We start from the raw sequence: 5,853 nt of genomic DNA on the forward strand, positions 1-5,853 counted from the left end.
TACCCATTGGGGTGTAACTATGGTGCTCAGTGTATGCTTCATGCTCTCAGTCCCTTCTATCCACTGGGATGTAACTACGGTACTCAGCATGGGTTTTGTTATAGCGTCTATCTTAAATTTATGAGCTAAGCCTTTTCAACCTAATGGGTTGGTCAAGTTATTTTGTCAGCGGCATGTCACATAAGTTGGTTTAGTTAAAGTAAAATTATGCCAGCAATCAATTGGTTCATTTTTACTATCCTTTGTACTTGCAACATTGTTCGTTTTGGGACCTAGAATGTAACTACCAACATACTCCTGGCAGCAGCACAGCGTAAGGGGAGTTTGTTTGGCACACTCCCACTTGTTTGTAGGATAGTCTTGCTGAAGGGATATCCAGATCATTTTTCCCACCTGGTTCCATAAAATTTCCAGAAACTGTAATGGAGGTGGATTTCTCATAGAGAGATCTTTCCACTTTTCTGCATGCTACCACAATCATTCCACCAATTGTTCCAGTTAGGGTTCTAGTCCAGTCCTTCTGATCCCATCCCCACTCACTTGGACGATATACCTGGGAGTCATGCAGCACTACAGGCTGTAGGTTCGGGTGGCCACCCTTGGGACACGCTCCTAGAACATTAGTGTGATGGAGGGTAGCTTCAGATCATGACCACTCAGCAGGATCCTGTCCATGGAATTGTGGTAGGATGCAGAAAAATATCACCAGTGTTATCATGGTTCTGATGATTCTCATGTCCCTCGGGGTTCTTCTGTAAAAGTAAAACCAACAGAAATCCTTCCACTGAGGGCAGAAAAGAGTTAAAATGATAGGATTATCCAGCATGAATTTATCCAATGCTCTTTCCCTAGAGCATCACAGGCTACCCATGCATATTTCTTCAGAGGGGTTTTCAGCACTAGTGCTACTTCCCCTACAGTAGGGAGGTCCACCAGAACAGGTTGCCCAGGGTAATGTGCTGGATTTTTTGAATTCTCAGGTCCCCGTAGTGCGGGAATGATGCTTGGAGCTGTTGGGCAAAAGGCAGTGATTTTGGGACATCCATTCACCCCCCATCTACTGTTCACTCTTTTAACAGCTTCCCATAACCGAACATCCCAATTTCCCTCCCGGGGCTTCAGAAGTCCTTTCAAAAAACCATTGGTCCTTTCTAAGATCCCGTTAGCTTGAGGGTAGTAAGGGATGTGGAAAGTCTGCTTAATTCCTTCACCTTTTGCCCAATGCTGTACACCTCTCGCAGTGAAGTGGGACCTGTGATCAGATTGAATTTCCTGTGGCTTTGGGAAAGTTCCAAAGCACCCCTGCAAAGCTTTAACTATTATCACCTGTAGCTCTTTTCAAAGCATCAGCTTGAACCAACCCAGATACAAGTTCTACTCCTACTAGCACAAAGTGTTTACCTCCTGACTTCTTAAAGGGGCTGATATAGTCTGCCTGCCACACGTCCTATAAGCCTTTACCCTTTCTTAAACGCAGAGGGTCATCTTCTAAAGGATGTCTCTCCAGCCACATGCGACATTGCTCGCAGGCTGATACGCATGTTTTACACATTTCCCTGGTAACCGGCCAACCACGAGCATGATCTTCTTTGTACAAATCTTTTGTACTTGTGTGCTGTCTTTTTACATGCAGCCATTCTGATAGTTGATCCCAGTCCTCAGTAATTTGTTCCTTTTTCAGGGGGCTGAGCCTTGCTAGCTCATCAGCTCTATTATTCCACTCTCCTGCTGGGTTTCCATCTGTTTGGTGAGAAGCTACCCAACCAACAGCAAAATTTCCTTGGCTTGCGACATCTAAAATTTCTTGCCACTTTTCCTTTTACCACACTGGAATTCTGTGAACTTCCCAATCATTTTGCTGCCGGACAGGAAGCCACTCGGTACAACCTTTGTACACTGCATAAGAGTCGGTGTAAATGCAGACAAGAGAAATGTTCTGTGCCTCACGTCAAAAAACACTCCAAACAGCTATGAGTTCCCCAGCCTGAGCGCTGCTTTCCCCTTCGGTAATGATTCTTTCACCAGATGAAATGTGTAAGGCAGCTGCTCTATATCTCCCTACCTTCCCTTCCCGTTTTGCAGAGGCATCTGTGAACTTGCTGCTAGTTCCAGGGAGAAAGGAAAGGCAGCTTTGATTACAGGGGAGATTTATCTTGGCTGCTAACCAGGCTCTCAGTGTCTTGGATTGTTAGATTTTTAGCTGCATCTTCCATTATTGAGACAGTGTTACAGTAGGCTTCCATCTGAGCATACCATTTTCTAACTGAGGCCCTTTGGGCTACCCCATCAGGCGAGGGGGGGTCCCATTAGTGACAATTTTGATAACTTTGAAAGGGTCTCTTAATACAATAGGCTGTTGTGCAATTTTTTCCTCTTCTAGGAGAGCTAAGCTAACCAAAAAACAATCCCTTTTCCCAGGTAGTGTATCTTTTCTCAGCATCTTGGAAACCACAGGAATAAAAACCAAGAGGCCCCGTCGGACCCCCAGGACCCCACTGCCAAATGTGTACTGATAGCCCTGAGGAGGCAAATCCCCATTCCACCTGAAAGGGATCTGTGGGACAGAGAGGGCCTAGTGCTTGGTGAGCTGTTGCCTCAAAAATCAGTAATTGTAATGCTTCTTCCTGAGAAGGAGTCCAATCCCATTTCATCCTTTTCCTCAGCAAGTCAAAAAGCAGCCTAGCAATTATTGAGAAATCTAGGATGTGTTTTCTCCAGAACACTAATAGTCCTAGAGCTTGCTGGAGATCTTTCCTCGATCCAGGCGTTTGAATCTGATCTAAAGAGGTTAGGATATCGGGTGGAATACATGTTGTATCTCCTTTCCTCCAAATTTCCAAAATCTTCACTTCCTGAGAAGGCTTCTGAATTTTCTCTGGGAGAATCTGCAAATCAAGACTTTCTAAGTGAGTGATTATTTTCTGCTGATGTTCCCCTACTACCTCTATTTCAACCCTCTGCCCCCCTCCCCCCACCAGAATGTCATCAATGTATTGATTATCAGCTACAGGATCAGGTTTGGGTATTTTTCCTAATTCCTGGGCTAAAGCATGGTGGGCCAAAGTGGGGGAGTGTTTGTTGCCTTGGGGAAGCCTAGTGCAAGTGTATTGCTGTCCTTTCCCAAGTGAAGGCAAAATGGTCCATATCTTCTGGCTGTATAGGTATCATAAAGAAGATGTCTTTGACATCCATAGTTGCCATTGCCATGATTGAGTGAGCCTTTTCTTGAATTGATGTTATTAACTCAGCTAAGTTTGGGACCACTGCTGTAAGAGGCTCTGTGTTGGCATTAAGCCTGCAAAAATCTATTGTTAATCTCCACTTCCCATTGGCTTTTCAGACTGGCCATACAGGTGAATTAAAAGGAGAATGTGTGTGAATTATTACCCCTTGGTTTCTCAAGTCCTGTAGAACTGCTTTGATACCTCCTCTGGCACCAGAAGGTCGAGGGTATTGTTTTACATTAGTTGTTTTATTATAGTGTAGGGAGAGTGCGGTTTGAAGCAGCCTCATGTTAAGTGGCAGTGTGCTAAAAAACCACAGAAATCCCTTAGAGTCTTCCCACTGCCTCCCAGCAAGGACAAACATTCCTAATCAATTATTTGGAATGTTCCCAATTACTGTTTTGATGACTAGTTGATGCTTATCTCCAAGGAGTGTCAGTTTGACTGAGGCAACATTCATAGATTCTGTAGTTCCCAGAACATTAAGAACACAGCATTGTCTCTTAGTTGGAACAATTCCACACCTCTGGGCATCCTTTTTTGTTAGTGCAGAGATTTGAGCCCCAGTGTCAATCAAAAAGGTTACTAGTAGCCTTTTGAGGCCTGTGATAGCTGGGATTAATATATATCCTGATTTATTTTTAGTGAGCATACTTAAATAAACCCAAGCTCTGCCCCTTTGCCCACCTGTAAGCGGTGGAGAGATTCGTTTCTCGAAAACCCTGTTGGTTTTGGTTCACTGCCTGTGTTCTGTGGGAGAGGGTGGGGGAGGGTTAGTTTTGGTTCCTGAAAAGGGAGGAGTGCACTGGGTTGAGTCGATGGATTGAGAAGCTGAGGGCTGTGAGGGGCAAGAGTGAAGCCAGGATCTCTAGATCCACTTTGGTCAGTAGAGTTCCTGAGGAATCTGTCTAGTCTTTCTACAGGACTTGAAGCCATTATGGTTTTCTGTAGAGTCATTGCTGTAGGTTTAAGCATTTCTGGAAGTCCACAAATTCAATTGGTCATTAGTTCTGGCTTCACAGGTAATTGCATTGGGCATCCAAAACCAGGAAGTAATTTCTTTTCATGAATCATTTGCAGGCAGGTGGCTTTGTGGACACTTTCTAGAGCTGGTTGGTGGTGCCAGCGATTGCCAGGGGGTCACCCCTTTCCAAAGGATTCATAATCCTGGCCCAGGAGCTCCCCCGAGGGCGGCAGCTGGGGAGGCACTCGGTGGGGGCCATGCAGATCATTGCCCCAGGGCCAGGTACTTAGCCCTCCGCGCCTTGGCGGTCATCCAGGTTTCCCTCAGCCTCGTCAAACGCTGCGGGCTGCTGAAAGGGGCCGGCGAGCCAGATGGCGGTTTAAAGACTCGGGCCATTGTTGTCATCCCGCCGCGCGTGTGGGGGTTTAACTGCACCACGCCAGGGAGGGGCACCCTGCCCCCAACCCCCCCGCGGCCCGGCCTTGGCGGAGAGGCCGTGGTGCGTGGTCAGCTGCGGGGGCTGAACTGCTCGCCTCGTTGTAACGGGCGACGCCGGCAGAGAGCGCGCGCTCTCTGCCCTTCCTCGGCTGTGGGGTTGCGGCCACCGGGGCCCGCTGCGCTCTCTCTCCTTGGCCCGCTGCCACGCTTTCTGGCGTGCGCGGCGCTGCATCTGGCGCGTCCAGTGCCTCTCCCCTCGACGGCCTTTTATCCTTGAACGCGCACTGGTGGCGCCGTCATCCGCTGGCCGTCCCCTGGCTCGACTGCCCACCCGCCCGGGATGGGGGGGGTGAGCACTCGGCGGGCCCTCCGGAGGCGGAGGCCCGCGAGCGTGGGCGACCCTGTGCCGAGCAGCAGCGGCGCTGCTCGACGGGTGTCCCTCCCTGCGGGGATGGTCGGCCGGAAGGCGCTGCTGTCGCTTGGTGGCAGTCCCGGCCCCGGCCCCGTTCGTCGCGTCCTCCGCCGCCCTTCCCAGCCGCATGTGGGCCGAAGGAAGGCGTGCGGGGCAGCTGCAGGTGTGCTTCTCCCCGCCCAGTCTCCATGTGAAAACGAGGAGGGCGGGCGTTGCCCCCCGGCTCAGCGCCGTATGCCTTCTGCTGGGTACATGCCTGAGGGAAGGGGCCCTGGCAGTGCGATGCGGTGGTGGCGGTCCCAGGAGTGTGGCCCTGGCGGCGGCAGGGTCTTGCCGTCTGGCAGGCCTCTGGTGCCAGCAACACCGGCTCGGGTCTCGGTGGCGCCCGCCTCTGGGGCCAGCCGCGGAGCGCATCCACCGGACGCTTGCCCACCTGGTGGAAGTGGTCCCGCGGGAGGCACGCCGAGGGGGCCGGTTGTCGTCTCGTGCTGTCTTGAGTGGGGGAAGGCTGCACCGTGGGGAAGAGAAAGCTGGCTGTGCAGTGGCGTGGCGGCGCTCCGCGAGGCCCGCGGTGTTGGGGCCGAGGGAGAGCCGGCGTGTGCGGGGGCCGACGGCTGCGCACCCCCGGCCGCGTGCCGTGTGTGTTGTGCGTGTCGTCCCGTGGAAGCGAGAAGCAGGAGGGCCGCCGTGCCCCCCGCGTTCTGGCGTGCGCCGCCTGGCCCTCCGTGCGGAGGCCGGGCCGAGCCCGGGCGCCTGGGCCGCCTCCGAAGGACGGCATGTGAGGTCAGTGTCTCGCCTCGCGGGGGGAGGCAGTC

This window comes from Molothrus aeneus, unplaced genomic scaffold (genome assembly GCF_037042795.1).
Source record: "Molothrus aeneus isolate 106 unplaced genomic scaffold, BPBGC_Maene_1.0 scaffold_30, whole genome shotgun sequence".
Classification (NCBI taxonomy): domain Eukaryota; kingdom Metazoa; phylum Chordata; class Aves; order Passeriformes; family Icteridae; genus Molothrus; species Molothrus aeneus.